Source organism: Lactuca sativa, chromosome 3 (assembly GCF_002870075.4).
Source record: "Lactuca sativa cultivar Salinas chromosome 3, Lsat_Salinas_v11, whole genome shotgun sequence".
Classification (NCBI taxonomy): domain Eukaryota; kingdom Viridiplantae; phylum Streptophyta; class Magnoliopsida; order Asterales; family Asteraceae; genus Lactuca; species Lactuca sativa.
Window position 1 is genome coordinate 85,430,017 of NC_056625.2, and position 14,541 is coordinate 85,444,557.

The window sequence follows — 14,541 nt, forward strand, 5'->3', positions numbered from 1 at the left end:
GCTCATCTATAGGGTACTAGGTCCACTGATGCCAATGTATACCTATAGGGCACTAGGTCCATGCTACTAATGTTCCTCTATTTCAACTTTTATCCCTCATCATTCGTCTACCCATGTTTTACCCAACATATCTTGTAGATATAAAATACTTTATACAGTTTACATCATTTAAAACATGTATAAAAATCTTTCACCAGCATAGACAACAAGTATTCAGACAATATGCATACATAGCACGTAAATTTATAATAAAATACTTCATATCTATGTGTAAGATGAAAGTAACTATGCACTCACCTGAAAGGTGGTGAGTCGGCACTCGGACAGCACTTCGTTACTCTTAAAACAATTATCCCTTGACGAAACCTAGTATCATTACCACTAGAATTTAGTCTAACGCTTGACGAGACTAATTTAATAGTCTAGCTATTATTACTATTATATAAGCGTTAAATAACACTCAATATAACTCATAATAATAGCCTAAATAATTATTTTAAGGTCCTAACAATGTTACTATAATTAAATAAAATCTATATTAAATATACTATAGGCATAGCTCACTTACAGCGGATTTTTATTAAAAATCGGGCTTCGCTGGAGCAACGTTTCCGAGCCGAAAGCTTTTCTTCTCGGAGCCGTCGGGCGCTCCGAGGATTTCTTCTCGTGATAGGGAGGTTCCCTAGACTTGGGAGGGGTTTAGGGAGGTTAGAGAGAATTTAGAGAGAGAAAGAAAGGCTTATGGTGTGAAGAAAATATGAGGAGTTCACCCTTGTATTTACAGGAAGTGTATAGTAAAGTAGTCTCCAAGCTTCGTCCGTAACTTTTGCATACGAGCTCCGTTTTTGTATGTCTTTTTACTGTTGAGTTCTTATTAATGAGATCTATAACTTTCATTTAGACCTCGTTAGCTAATTCTCATTCTATCTCGGATTTACAAAACTGTATCGAATTCGCCGCGCTCGAAAAGTAGAGATTAAGCTTCATCCATAACTTTCGCATATGAGTTCCGTTTTTGTCTGTCTTTTTACTGTTGAGTTCCTATTAATGAGATCTTCAACTTTCATTTAGACCTCGTTAGCTAATTCTCATTCTATCTCGGATTTACAAAACTGTATCGAATTCGCCGCGCTCGAAAAGTAGGGACTAAGCTTCGTCCATAACTTTCGCATACAAGCTCTATTATCGACGTTCTTTATATCCACGTGTTGGTATTTACGAGTACTACAACTTTCATTTAGATCCCGTCGGCTAAAAATCGACCGATCTAAAATTCAGATTTCGGGCTGTGCATTGCTATGCTAAATCTTAGAAAAATCATAACTTATACGAAGTCAGATTTGGGCATTCTTTTTATCAGTGTTCTTATTTTAACATATTCTACGACTTTCGTTTAGATCGCTAAGGCTAAATCTCGCTCTATCGTAAATTCACTATTTACGCTTCCCGGTATCGTGCCGGTTCACTCGCGAAACCTCAACGGGTCATAACTTCTTCGTTATAACTCAGATTTCGGCGTTCTTTATATGTACGAAAACCTTGTAACATACTCTAAAACTTGGTTAAGATTATTTATTCTAAATAATATTTTGTTGAAAAGTCGTTTTCGACCCCTATTACCTCTAATTTGACTAGCCCAGATTTGCGGGCATTACACACTGTTACAGATTTATCGAGGAATGGTTTATTAACCCTATTCATCAAATCCATAATTTTTTTTGGAGCATTGGTTAATCCAAATGCATAACCAAGAACTCATAGTGTCCATATCTTGTTCTGAATGCGGTCTTCTCGATGTCTTGCTCTCTCACGTTCAACTGATGATATCCTGACCTAAGATAGATCTTTGAAAAATAGCTTGAACCTTACATCTGATCGAACATGTTATCAATCCTTGGCAATGGATACTTGTTCTTTACCGTTGCCTTGTTCAATTATCTATAGTCTATGCACATTCTCATGCTCCCATCCTTCTTCTTCATGAATAACACCGGAGCTCCTAAGGTGAAGAACTAGGTCTAACTAAACCATTGTCCAAAAACTCCTAAAGTTTCATCATAAGCTCTTTCATCTCTGTCGGTGCTAATAGGTATGGTTCTTTTGCTATTGGCGTCGATCCTGGCAACAAGTCTATTCAGAACTCTACTTATCTATCAGGGGGTAATCCAGGAAGATCTTCGGGAAAGACTTCTGGATAGTCACACACCACTGGTATTCTTTGCATCTCTTTCTTCTCCTTCTTTGCATCGATTACAAATTCCAAGTATGATGTACATCCTTTAGATAAACACTGCTGGATTCCATCGGGGAAATGATTCCAGAACTTACTCTATGTTTGTCCCCGTATACCATAAACGACTCTTTTCCCGATGGGTTTACACTCACCATCTTCTTCCTATATAGTATCCCAGCATCGTTTGTAGTAAGCCAATTTATCCCTAGTACAATGACGAAACCATTCAACTCAATGGGCAACAACTCCTTGTGGAATTTATTCCCGTTCAAGTCGATGACGATGTTTTGAACGCAGTTGCTAAAATGTATGAATTTGCCACTAGAAACTTCTACAACCAGAGCTTTATCAAGTTTATTTACAGGCAGTGCTAGTCTTCAACCAAATTTATGCAATATAAAGGAGTAGTTAGCTCCTGAATCAAACAATATATTGGCAGACAATCCATTTACAAGAAAGGTACCTAACATGACATCTGCTTCATCCCTGGCTGCTTCTAGAGTCATCTGGAATGCTCTTGCCTTTAGCCTTAGTGGAACATTAGGCCTCGCCGCCTCTTTCTTCTTCGGCAGTCCCTAGAAATATGCCCTTCTTAATTAGATCCATAACACAACCTCTTGTTGAATGTACACTCATTAGCGTAATCCCCAGTCTTCCCACACTTTAAACATGTCACCTCCTCGCCACATCTTTTAGAGTGTTTCTTTTTGCACTTCGCACACCATTCTTAGAACCAGACTTTGAGAACCTGCTTTTCTTTGAACCTTGAAGATCCCTCAAATTTCCTCTTCTTGCCAACTTCAACCTTGTTAGTGGTTTTGTGTTTGATCATTTCTTCAACAGACTTAGCAGCCCAGATAGCCGCCTCAAGAGTAGGTGCCTGGCATACTGGCACAATGTACTCCCATGGTAGTCCCTTTGTATACTTATCGATTTTTGTTAGGTCATCAGGGATGATGCGCAAAGGAAACTCCATCTTGCCCGTGAAGGCATTGGTATACTCATGATATGTTGCTCCATTCTGGTCAACAAGGATATGATCTCAATCTTTGAGACCATAATTGGTATTTGTTGGGCTGCGCTTCCTGAATATTGAACTGATGAGGATGTTGGAACGTTCCTTCTAGGGATCTCAACATTTGTTCTTTGTGAGGTGACAACAGGAGGTGGGGGTAGGCTCTGACCAACAGATATAGATGAAATACTTTTAGAATTGGATCTTGGTAAAGAAGACATCTTTTGTGCAAAAATGTGTAAGTGACTGAAAATCTTTTAAAAAAAACAGTTTTTTGAGTAACTTTTAAAGAAAAATATATGATAACACCACTGGTCCCACAGATGGCGACAAATTGTTTTGGTCAAAAATTAATAAACTAATTTCATAACCAAATTAGTAAGTGTGGTGTGTTGTTTGAAATAAGATAAGCGAAAGTAAGGTGCTTAAGATATTGGCAGTGCCCAAGATCCTTGGTAGAAAATAGTTAAGTTCGGAGAACTATTTATTAAAATTGTGTTACGTTGTAATGAAATTAAATATATTTGGGACAAAAATAGTCTTAAAGTGATTTAATAAGTGAATTTGTATAATAATGCTTAAGATACGAAAAAAGGTACCAATATACCACAAAGTATCTTGATAATTTCGATGATGAAAATAAGTTAATAATCAAGAAAATAATAAAATAAATGGATGCCGATTAAACAATATTGAGTAAATCGAAATAAATGCAAGAACATAGATGATTACGATGAAAGCTCTTAATCATTTTGGATGTCCGACATAAGTAATGAAATCACATGCCTTAGAACCTATCTCAAATCGAAATAAAATTATAGGTGCTAGAAGATCTTAGAAATGATGTAAGTGTGCTCAATTGTCGAGAGAATCAGAAAGAAAATAACATATAGTGTGTGTGTGTGTGTGTGTGTCTTTATGCGTGCATGTTTGTGTGTGTGTGTGTGTGAATTTCGACTCGTTAGTCTTTCTATACATAACAATAATAACTAAGGTGTTGTTTGTTTTTTCTGAGACAAAATGTCTGCAGTCTGCGGACCACATCTGTAGACTTCTGTAGCAGAAGAGGTGGACCAAACGTCTGCAGTCTAAAAAAAGAAGACTGTTTGTTTTTTTTAACATCTGCAGGCTACTAAAATAAACTAAAATATAAATAAACTGATTTTTTTAAACTACAAAGTGATTTTTTAATATATTTATGACTTTGTTATAAATTATTAACACATCTAAATCAACTTTTATGTATTATTGTATAAAAAGTGAAAATAAAAATGGTACACATTAACGTATATATTTGATAAAAACCAACAAATTTTGGTCGCCAAGTTATGCCTAAACATTGTAATTAGGAATCAAAGAATTTGATATACAAATGAATGGAAAAAATTTCAATTTTTTCAATTAAATAAATTAAAAACCTGCAATAATTATTTTTCTAAGAAATTAAGGATGCTTTATTAAATAATGTTTTATAAAATTTGGCACAAAAAATATGACAATATATTTTGAATTTTAGTAGAGTATTTTTAGTTTGGAAGCATATTTATTAATTTATGAACGGTTAATAGAATAACCAGATAACCGAACCAAAAAAAATAGCTTAAGCGAAAACTAATTAATCAATTTTTCGGTTTAGGTTTATGTTTAAGAGACTAATGAATAAACTATTTCGGTTAACCTTCTCAAAATATGATTTTGGTTCGCTTAACCATCACTGAACACCCTTAACGAACACATATAATGTTTTCTATGATCATTACCTTAGAAAAAACTTGTTGGTGGAATGTAGGGGGCATGTGACGCGACATAATTTGGTTAAGACCTAATGCCTATAAGGTGGGTTTTTCATGTGCATAAATATGGGTTATATGTGGTTTTAGTTATCTATTGATTCCAATATGTTTTATGTTAAATATAGTTGCATGCAAATGTTATTTGTATTTGCTCATCAACTGTGTGACTTATTGAAATAACATATTTAGTGAGACCAGATGGGGTATTTAATAGTCCAGAAAATAACGAATGTGTGCGATGGGCATAGATGATATATGAGAATTACTAATTTCCTTGGATATTTTAAATGGATTAGTTGTGCCAAGGGGGAGGGAAACGGGCATTTTGTTCTTTCTCGAGATAATTTATCTTTCTCTTAAATTATGTCATCGAGTGATATGTACTACTATGATTTGCATTGGAAATGTAAGATAATTTTATTTGTTTTTTCAAGTGATAGACATATATATGCAACATGAACTCACTAGATCATATGCTTACCCAGTTAAAATTTAAAATGTGTTCAACCAATGAAACTATTTACCAAATGAAAGTAAAAAGGCCAATATAAATGATTAATCAAGATGACGACATAGGAGTACCGTAAACACGTAACAGTTGAATATCTTATTTTATTTTTATTAATTTCACTGTAGTTTAGACAATAAATTGCTAGAATTGAATTGATCTTTGGGAGATATTGAGATAATTATATTTTGATATTTTTTTTTATATCTAAATTAAGGTGATACATATGATTTTGAAGGTTTTTGGGCATCTTTGACATCTTATGACATATACGAAAATGGGTTTTGCCAAATCACCCATTGCGGCATCCATTATTTGCGGTCTCATGGTTACCGTTGATTGAAGTATTTCGAGATTGGAATTCATGCCATCTATGGATGAATGTTTACAACCTTCCTCACTTAAGCCATAAGATGGTGGTTAATAATGACATGATAATCTTATCAATTAAAATATATAAAAATATATTAGGTCATTCAAAATAGTAATACAAATATATACAAAATAGAAGAAAAGAAAAGGGAACAAAATAACATGTGAATATGTGACACTTGTTTTTTGAGGTAATGGAACCACTTTTATTAAACTAAGAGTCGTTTCTAATAATTATGTTCCCTCCCATACTTTTTATATTTTCAATTCTCTGAATCTATACAAATTTAACATGATACTCTTTATTCAAAGAACCAAACGTGTCTATTTCCTTTTTTATTTTACGTGAATAAGATCATTTAAAGTGATACTTTATAACGGTCATTGATTTATTATGGTAGTTTAATTTAATATAGAAACATCAGATTTAATATGCATCCTCTTAATTATAATCATAGCAATCTAATTCGTTTTTTTTTTTTTTTTTTTTTTTTTTCATTATAACAATGTATCGAAAATTTTACCTATAGAGATGTGATATTTTTATTTATGTTTTTAGTTAAACAAAATTTAAAACAAACATTTTTCAAACCTTTATACCGTATATTTTTATTGAATAGATAACTATGATGAAAAGATATAATAACCAAAACATATTTTTTAAAACCATGTTCGTCAAAACCAGCTAAAATCTAGAAATGATTATCTTTTGTTTATATATGATTGTTTTGCAAAACAAAATGTAGTTTTTTTGTTTGTATAAGATTGTTTATAAAAACAGGCGAAAACTTTTGAAATGTATGAACTTAACAAAAAAACAACTATATAGATAGTAAAATTGAAATAGAATAAATAAAAAGTGATCGTCTAAACTAATATTTTTAAATATTCTATAACTATTTAAATTATTTCAAGTGATAACGAACACATATTAAGGAAATACACTCTAAGGGTTTGTATTGCTTTCCAATATGTATAAATACACATGTATAATATATTTACACAAAAGACCATATACTATACGTAAATATAAGAATCTACATTATACATTAAACGGCATGTTCTAACACTCCCCCTTAGTTTGAACGGGAGGTTCATGGATGCTTAAAATGTTAGGAAAATCAAAAAATAATTGTGTATGTAATCATTTGATGAAGATGTCAGCACAATGGTAAGTGACCAATTTTCTGATTTGGGTGCTGCCAAAAAATAGCATTGGGTTGTCGTGTTGGCAGAAATGGCGCAACCATGGCGTTGGGCTGCTACAAAAGACGATGGGCCTGTTGGGCAATACTAGGTGTTGTTGGGTTGGCACGAAGATGTTGTTGGCTGCCTCCATGTGGGTTGATCGCATAATAAGGCGGAGCAAAAGGAGTACAAGCTTTGCATGAAACCATAAAAAAAATTGAGAATGTTGATCTTTTTAATTAAGGATTATTTGCACCTGGATTTAACCCTATAATTTCTACAAACTGTGAATGTTAACCCATTTTTGTGCCTCCAAATTGGTTAGTACACTGCTAGAAAAACAGCCTTTTACGACGCACAATGCGTGTCGTAAAACGCTCAGACGACGCGCGAATGTGTGTTAAGGAAGGCTCTGTCATAACGAGAGACGACACGCTTTTGCACGTCGTCTATTTACGACGCGGATTTATGACACACATTTACGACGCACAGTTATGACACGCAATGCGTATCAAGGAAGGCTCTGTCATAAAGGAAGACGACACGCATTTGCGTGTCGTAACCTTACGACGCACATGTCTATGACACGTAATGCGTATCAAGGAAGCCCCTGTCATAAATGAAGATGACATGCATTTGTGTGTCATAAACTCCAGTACCATTTACGATATGCATTTACAACGCGTCTTTAAATTACTCATTTACTCATAATACAAAAATATGTAAACAAATATATACCAAAACAATCAATTTCATCCAACAACATCATGTCAAAAAATTGTAATACATTGATATTAAGGGGATCTAATTGCACATTGTTGTTAACAGGTTTTCCCTAACTATATAACCTAATACTACATTCCTATTAAGGGACACCTTCTGCAATGTAATGCTATACAAACTAAAAAGATATACATGCACAAAGATGATAAACATCTGATTCCAACTAAGTAGAGTTGCATCTTGCCTTTCATAATTCTTTAAGACAAATGAATCCATGCTCCGATAAATCTTGTGACCTGATCAAATAAAAGTCAAAAAAATTAATATGCTAATACAATTATTAGAAGAATCAAACATGGAATGTTTGTTGCAGATAATACCATAGGCTAATAGACAATCTTTGATCCTATGAACTAGAGAGTATATCATCACAATTCCATCTAACACCACCCATGAGAACCCGTAAAGCTACTTAACCAACATATCATGTCATGTAATGTATTTTTTCAGTATATTTTCATGTAGAAAAAAAGTGAAATAAATAAAAATAGTAAGTACCAATAATGATGTATTATTTCCAATGAGATGGAGCTTGTAGACTATCCCGTATTGAAATATGAAGAAGCTCAAGCACAGGATAGTTTCAAGTACACGCTCTCTGATTGTCTGGATATGTGCATGTTCTTCATCCCACCAGGATTCCCAACTATTGTTTCCTTTCACTCTAACTCCACCTTTATACATAAGGCAATTAGTCCAATCATCAAAATCTTCCACAACTCTGTTCACATCACATCCCAATCATCAAAATCTTATAAGATAGATTCATGAATTTGGAAAAAGAAAATAAAATAATTGGAAGCATACTTCTTCCATTCGAATCCAGATGGGTTGAAGATATATGGTACAAACAACCATGAAACCACAAGAAAACTGTAGGATTAGTGTCTAAGTCCATAACTATAAATGATATGTACTTGACCCGATTTGGCATGGTCCATTTGGGTTGCACTTCACCGGAACAATTTATATGGAAAGTCTTTTGAGAATAGTATGTTTATGATTTATATTAACAGATTATAAGTTCTAATATATTAATATGGAATCATATTATTTAATTAGTATTGATCAATAATTAACTTAGAATTAATTTAGTGATCAAAAGGAACTAATTAAATATGGACTCTTATATACAGTATGGGCCAAGTTCATTTAGGTTGGGCTAAGCTTGCATGGATAGTGTAACGCCTGTGTTTCTGGGCTTGCCATTTTTAGCAATGTAATAGTCTAGGTTAACCTTTGTAACCCATTTCGAAATAATAGAAGTGTATTATTTGAGTATTATGTGTTTTGTGCTTAATTGCTTAATTATGTGGTTTGATTAATTAAGAATAAAAATAAGCGTCAAAATTAAAGTGTAAAATAAACTTGATATCTTTGGATAATGTTGTAGTAGTTGAAACGAGGTTTCCGAATATATATAGAATGCCCAAATCTGACTTCGTATGTGGAAGTTATGATTTATTGAAGTTTCGACTTAGCGGTGTGCAGCCTGAAATACTCGATTTGAGATCGAGCGGTTTTCAGTCGAAACAATCTAAACGAGGATCGAAGGTCTCGTTGTTGGTATCGAAGCGATAAAAAGTTAGGCGAGAACGGACGTCAAACGAAGAAGTTATGAATTTATAACTAAGTTTTTCTGTCGCGGCCTATTAAAAATAAATAATAAAAATAAAGTTAAAATTAGCTGACGGAGTCTAAATGAAAGTTGTAGAGTGTAGTCTCACCTTCGCGTGAATATAAAGAACGTCGAAAACAGAGTTTGTATGAAGAAGATATGAATTTCCTAAGTTTATTAAATAATTTGTATTTAATTTTAATTGGAAAATCCGGCATTATCCGAAGGGGAGTCAGCAATCCGATCCGAAGTACGCCCCGCGTACACCGAAGATGTCGACACTCGCAGCAAGTGGCTTCGGATGACGAACGCAATGACGAATTCGGACCAGTACGCCCCGAGTATTAGCGTACGCCCCGCGTACTCCAAGGCTCCAGCCTCCTATAAATAGGATCCGAAGGTAGCTAATTCTTTTGTTCATTTTCTCTCTTCTCTCTCCCGTTTTGCATCGTTTTGCGTGCAAGAAATACCCCGAAGCCCCGGTATTATTCTCGATCCCCGAGGCAAGTCCCGAGATCCCGAAGATCCCGAGAAGTGCGGTTCCCGAGCCGAAGCTCTGCCCGCGAAAAGTTCGATTTTGTGAAGATCTTCCAGATCTGCTGAGATTTACTACTTCTGCAAGTCGTAGTGCTGTCCGATCATCTTCTGATCAAGTGAGTGTGTAGTTACCTTCTTCTAACACATAAATATTAAGTATTTTCTATAAAATACGTGCTATGTGTATAATATAAAGTTGTTTATATGTGTGACTGTATACTACCTTTCATAAACACGATAATAATACAAGTATGGTTTGAGTGTATTAAGTATATTGTTGTTTATATGTGTGAATGTGTATTCACTTTCTTCTATCTCATAGATATGATTTATTCTCTATGAAATACGTGTTATGTGTGTGTGTGCCTCATCTGTTATGTGGAATATGTATTGATTAAAGCATGCTATACAGGTTTTTAAACTATGTATAAAAATGTATATTTTATCTACTAATATGTTGGGTAGAACATGGGTAGATAGTTGGTGTGTAATAAACAGATGGGAGGCCTCGTTGTTGTTTGATTTAGTCATCTAGCGGAGTTTAGATGACGACCACGGACTTTTATAGATAGTCTTGTGGAAACATTAGCAGGTTCGCCACCTGTAGGTGTTAATGAACTTGGGTGTTCATTCGCTGTACTCCATCCCCCTCATGGTTGCCTTATTTGACTTATATTGCTGAGTAACCCCCGAAGCATGTGTTGTCGCCCCGATGAAATATTCTTAGACTAGGTCCCTTATGTTAGTTGTTTTAGGGACATAAAGTGAGAATAACGGGAATGGGTAATTGGGTTATTGTTGGTTGGTGGAAATTAAATATGATTATTTATTGTGGGTTGAAAACCCTATATGATCACCAGGCTCCCAAGCCTGACCCACTCAGTTTTATTTGTATTACAGGAAGTGGCGCGAGGGCATAAGATGGATGAACCATCAAGTTGTTTTGTTTACAAGTCTGTATATGTATATATTTGTTGACTGACTTGTAATGTTATCGTTTATGCTTATTGGTCTGTATCGGAACATGACACCCCGAGTTTTGATTATATAATGAAAAATACATTTCTTTTATGAAATGATTTGGTAAACATTGTTTTATCATGTTTTGTTTTTGGGAACAAATTCCGCAACTCTTTCAAATCAAAAGGATTTACTCTGAAAATATTTTAAAAGCATAAATGAAAATCAGTCTTTTCTGGCCGAGATTTTGGGGATGTCACAGTTGGTATCAGAGCATTAGTTTAAGCGAACTTGGAATTTGTAGGATTTCTAGACTTAAACTTAGAATGCTAAGTGAAGTTTTGAGATGTGTGTCTGTTGTGTTTTAGACACGAGCACTGGTTTATTTTAGGAAAGTTGTCTAAAATGCTTTTATGTGCTAAATGTTATATGTTGCCATATATGATATTATTTGTTCGGATCTATGGTCTGTTGCCGACCGGATCTAGAAACCTTATGTGTGTAGGATTCTAAGCGTACGTCTACGATATTAGAACTAGCATGTAAACGTTTCGGAGTGATAAGGAAGATTTGAATATCTATCATGATTGAGGATCTAATTTCACCATATTCGGTGTGTAGATCAAAAATGGTGAGAACAAGAAGTGGAGTTGGAAATGCTGATGAAAATAGGAATCAACCACCAGTGATTAAACAAGTACCTGTCGTAGCAGCAGCACCTGAGCCAATAACCATGGCTGGTGTGCAAATGATGATTCAGACGATGTTGGATCGTCAGATGGATGAAACTAGACGGTTTCTTCAACAGAATCGTGAAGAACTGTCAATTCGTGTGGAAGAGCCTGAATTAAATGAAGGGCACTCGGAAGGTGGAAACTTCAGTGGGTCTGTTGGTCAAGCCAGCCCACCGATAGTTAGGCAAGACAACCATGGTGGAAGGAACGATGGAGTGGGATGCAAGTACAAGGACTTCCTAACTTGCAAACCATCGACCTTCAATGGAAAGGAGGATCCAATTGGGGTTATGGATTGGATCTCCGAAATGGAGTTAGCCTTCATGACTTGTGGCTGCAGAGGAAAGTCGCAGACTATCTATGCAGTGCGTCAGTTTCGAGGTGGAGCCGTTCGTTGGTGGAACACTCTAGGGAAGACGTTGCGCCCTAATGAGCCACTGCAATTGTCATGGGCAGAATTCCTGGTTCAGTTCAAGCGCAAGTTCTGTTCGGCTCAAAATTTGTTGGAGTTGGAGAACAAGTTCCTGACATTGACGAAAGGCAGCATGTCAGTTGATGAATACACCAATAACTTCACCGATAAGATGGAGTTTGCCTTGTGTATCGTACCAGACGAGTTCGCAAAGGTGGACCGGTATGCGAAGGGACTCCCATGGGAGTATGAGGTGCCAGTACGTCAGGCACATACTCTAGAGGCAGCTATCTGGGCTGCCAAGTCTGTTGAGAACATGATAAAGGGAAGAACCACCGACAAGGTTGAGGTTGGTGAGAAAAGAAAGTTTGAGGGAACATCTGGTTCCGGTAAGAAGGGCAAATTTTCGAAATCTGATTCGAAAAAGTTTGGAGGAAAGGGAGGCGAAGCGAAGTGGTGTGATAAGTGTAAGAAAAAGCACTTTGGGAAATGTAGCGAGGATGTAACCTGCTACAAGTGTGGGAAGGTTGGACATTTTTCCAATGAATGTCCGAACAACAAAATGATGTGTTTTGGTTGTAATGAAGAGGGGCATATTTTGAAAGACTGTCCGAAGAAGAAGGAGGCAGCTAGGCCCAACATTCCACCAAAGCCGAAGGCGAGAGCCTTCCAGATGACACTTGAGGCTGCGAAAGATGAAGCTGATGTCGCTTCAGGTACCTTTCTTGTTAACGAATTACCTGCTCAAATTTTGTTTGATTCTGGAGCCAACTACTCCTTTATTTCGCATGAGTTTGGTAGAAAGCTAGCTTTGCCTGTTGATAGACTAGATGATGCTTTATTATTCGAAGTTGCTAGTGGCAAGTTTGTACCTGTTAGCCATCGTATGAAAGACATCTTAATCGACCTTAATGGGAATAAGTTTCACGAGGAATTATTGCCTATCGAACTTAATGGTTTCGACATCGTTTTGGGAATGGATTGGCTTAGCGCCAATGATGCTGAAATTTTATGCAAGAAGAAGATAGTTAAAGTAAACCCGCCTGGGAAGGATTCGTTTATGGTGTATGGGGACAAACGCAGAGTGAATTCTGGAATCATTTCCCTAATGAAAGCCAGAAAGTGTTTGACCAAGGGATGTACATCATATTTAGCATTCGTGATTGATGCTAAGAAGGAAAAGAAGGTGATGTAGAGTATTCCAGTGGTGTGTGATTCTCCGGAAGTATTTCCCGAAGATCTTCCTGGATTACCACCTGATAGACAAGTAGAGTTCAGAATAGACTTGTTACTAGGAACCACGCCAATAGCAAAAGCACCTTATCGATTAGCACCGACGGAGATGAAGGAGCTGATGATGCAACTTCAGGAGTTATTGGACAAAGGTTTCATTAGACCTAGTTCATCGCCCTGGGGAGCTCCGGTGTTATTTGTGAAGAAGAAAGATGGAAGTATGAGAATGTGCATCGATTACAGAGAGCTGAACAAGGCAACAATAAAGAATAGATATCTGTTGCCGAGGATTGATGACCTATTTGATCAATTGCAAGGTTCGAGCTATTTCTCGAAGATCGATCTAAGGTCAGGATATCATCAGCTAAAAGTAAGAGAGCAAGATATCGAGAAGACTGCATTCAGAACCCGATATGGACACTACGAGTTCTTGGTTATGTCATTTGGACTAACCAATGCTCCGGCAGCATTCATGGATTTAATGAATAGGGTTTGTAATCCGTTCCTTGATAAATCCGTGATAGTGTTCATAGACGACATTCTGATTTACTCGAAAAGCCAGGAGGAGCATGGCAGACACTTGCGATAAGTGTTAGAAGTTTTGAAGCAGGAGAAGCTGTATGCAAAGTTCTAAGTGTGATTTTTGGATTCGTGAAGTCCAATTCTTGGGTCACGTGGTCAACCAAGAAGGGATAATGGTTGATCCAGCAAAGATTGAAGTTGTGATGAAGTGGGAACAACCGAAAAGTCCCACGGAGGTTCGAACCTTTTTAGGATTAGCCGGAAATTACCGAAGGTTTATCCAAGGCTTTTCTTCGATTGCTACTCCATTAACAGCTTTGACCCACAAAGGAGCTACTTATGCTTGGAGTGATAAGCATAAAGAAGCATTCGAGAAGCTATGCGAGGCACTGATACTTTCTCTACCCGATGGAGTTGAAGACTTCGCTGTTTATAGCGATGCGTCTGGGGTTGGATTGGGTTGTGTTTTGACCCAAAGAGAAAAGGTGATAGCATATGCGTCTCGACAGCTGAAAGAGCATGAAAAGAATTACCCGACTCATGATTTGGAGTTGGCAGCGGTAGTTTTCGCTCTGAAAATATGGAGGCATTACCTCTATGGCACGAAGTGCAAACTTTTCACTGATCATAAGA